We start from the raw sequence: 3,062 nt of genomic DNA, 5'->3' as shown, positions 1-3,062 counted from the left end.
GCACTCAGGAAATTCGAAGGATTTTAGGAGCTCTGTGCCAGGAATCCAAGACAAAGACCAGGTATGTGTGTATATATATATATATATATATATATATATATATATATATATATATATATATAATTATACCGCAGTAATGCATCATATTAATAGAATAAAGGACAAAGCTACATGATCACTCATGTCGCAGAAAAAGCCCCTGACAAAATCCAACACCATTCATGATTGAAAACAAACAGAATTCAGAATTCCCTGGGTGGTTAGGTAGAATAAAGGACAAAGCTACATGATCACTCATGTCGCAGAAAAAGCCCCTGACAAAATCCAACACCATTCATGATTGAAAACAAACAGAATTCAGAATTCCCTGGTGGTCCAGTGGTTAGGACTCTGTGCTTTCACTGCAGGGGCCTCGTGTTCGACCCCTGGTTGGGGAACTAAGATCCCGCAGGCCGAGTGGTAAGGCCCCCCAAAAAAGAAAAAGAAAAAACAAACAAACAAAAATGTAAACACCTCTCATTAAAGTAGGAACGGAGAACTTCTTCAACGTAACAGGAGCATCTATGGAAAAGCCCACAGCTAACGTGCTTAGCGGTGAAAAAATGAATGTTCTTTCCCTCAGATCAGGAGCAAAAGAAAGGCAAAACGTATACTTTTGCCACTTCTGTAGTAAGACAAAAAAAAAAAAGTCATCCAGATTGATAAAAAGTAAAACTGTCAATCACAGATGACATGACCTTGTATGTAAATAATCCCAAGAATACACACACACAAACCTACTAGAACGAACAGGTTAAGCAAAGTGGCAAGACACAAGCTCAACATACAGAAATCAATTGTATTTCTATATACTAGTACTGAGCAATCTGCAAATAAAATTAATACAATTCCATTCACAATAGCATCAAAAGGAATAAAATATTTAGTAATAGATTTAACCAAAAAATGCAATTTTTGTTTGCTGGAAACTACAAAGCGTTGCTGAGAGAAATTAAAGTTCTAAATAAATGGAGGGAAGTTCCATGGTCATGGATTGGAAGACTCAGTATTGTCAAGGTGGCAGTTCTCACCTCATTGATTATAAAATCAATGCAATCTCTATCAAAATCCCAGCTGGATTTTTCTGTGTGGGGGGAAATCCACAAGTTGACTTTAAATTCTACAGGGAAATACAAAGGACCTGGAATTGGCAAAACAATTTTGAAAAAGAAAAAGCTGGAGGTACTTTCACTTTTTTATTTCAAACTTACTGTGATGAAACAGTCATCAGGACGGAGACTGCTGGCATGGGGCTAGATCAATGGAAGGTAATTGAGAGTCCAGAAATCCTTACATTTTTACGGTCATCAGATGTTTTACAAAGGTTCCGAGACAGTTCAATAGTCTTTTCAACAAGTGATGCTGGGACAGTTGGATATCCATGTGCAAAAGAAATGAACTTGGATTTTTTGAGATACTTCTCACGATTGCCTCCGATAGATTGCTCTACACAAGTACTCATCTGTCCTTTTGGTTGGAATATTTATGCGAAATGGGATTCAGGGCGCCAAGAGAAGGTCTGCTTCGCAGAACACGGTGGGGAGTGAATGAACACGGTATCTGTGGATGGGACTCGGGCTGGGCCATTAAGTATTTATCTCAGTATGCAGATTGGACTTGTTTGCAAGATCTTGGGTCTCTCCTGCCTTCGTTGATATCTTCAGGCTTATTTTCCTTTCTTGGGCCAGGCCTGTAAGCATGCGTCAATTCCTGATCTAAACCAAGAGTAACCTTGGGAGAACTTGGGCATCAAGTCTGACTCAGGTCGACATTGGTAACGAAGGGATACTTAGGCAGTGCTCCCATTTACAGAGTGAGCCTCACACACCCACAGGACAGGGTCAAGCAGGACTTGGCTTTAACTAGGTCAGATCTGAGGGAGGTACATTGACACAGTGTTTCATCCTTGCTGAAACTCAACAGGTGCCTCACCCCAAGTGCAAGGAGCAAATCTTATTCCTGTTATCATGTGAGGATGCAAATACTCAACCACATCAAGAGCCAGTCAGCAAAATTGCACTTAGGACTCAGGCCAGCTCTGTCAAGTTCAGGTGTGGGCTATATCCTTTCCCTCGAATTCTGTGTGGGTCAGGCCCTGAAGCCGTTTCTGTTGCCTGTGCTTTTCTGTTTGTTTGGTTTTGTTTTTTTGGCCGCGCCTCACAGCTTGTGGGATCTTAGCTCTCCAACCAGGGATTGAACCTGGGCCCGCTACGCTACAGTGGAATCGCGGAGTTTTAACCACTGGACCGCCAGGGAGTTCCCAGTGCCTGTGCTTTTGAATGAAAATAATTCTCCTCCTGCAGCCTTACCTCTAGAATAAGACTTCACATTTATATAACCTGATTTTGCAGAGCCCTTGCAAGGACTTCTTTTATTTATTTAGCTGTTAAAAATTTTTTAAAAATTGAGGTATACTTGATTCACAATGTTGTGTTAGTTTCTGCTGTATAGCAAAGTGATTCAGTTATACATATGTATACATTCTTTTTTACATTCTTCTCCATTTTTTGTCACAGTATATTGAATATAGTTCCCTGTGCTATATAGTAGGACCTTGTTGTTTATTCATCCTATGTATAGTAGTTTGCATCTGCTAACCCCAAAGTCCCACTCCATCCCTCCCCGACCCCACCTCCCCCTTGGCAACCACAAGTCTGTTCTTTATGTCTGTGAGTCTGTTCCTCTTTCATTGATAAGTTCATTTATATCATTTTTTTAGATTCCACCTGTAAGTGATCTATGATATTTGTCTTTCTCCGTCGGACTTCACTTAGTTTGATAATCTCTAAGTCCATCAAGTACTTTTTTTTTTTTTTTTTTGTGGTATGCGGGCCTCCCTCTGCTGCGGTCTCTCCCGTTGCGGAGCACAGGCTCCAGACGCGCAGGCCCAGCGGCCATGGCCCACGGGCCCAGCCGCTCCGCGGCATGTGGGATCCTCCCAGACCGGGGCACGAACCCGGTTCCCCTGCATCGGCAGGCGGACGCGCAACCACTGCGCCACCAGGGAAGCCCCATCAAGTACT

Source organism: Physeter macrocephalus, chromosome 14 (genome assembly GCF_002837175.3).
Source record: "Physeter macrocephalus isolate SW-GA chromosome 14, ASM283717v5, whole genome shotgun sequence".
Lineage (NCBI taxonomy): Eukaryota > Metazoa > Chordata > Mammalia > Artiodactyla > Physeteridae > Physeter > Physeter macrocephalus.
Note: the sequence above shows the minus strand (reverse complement) of the source record.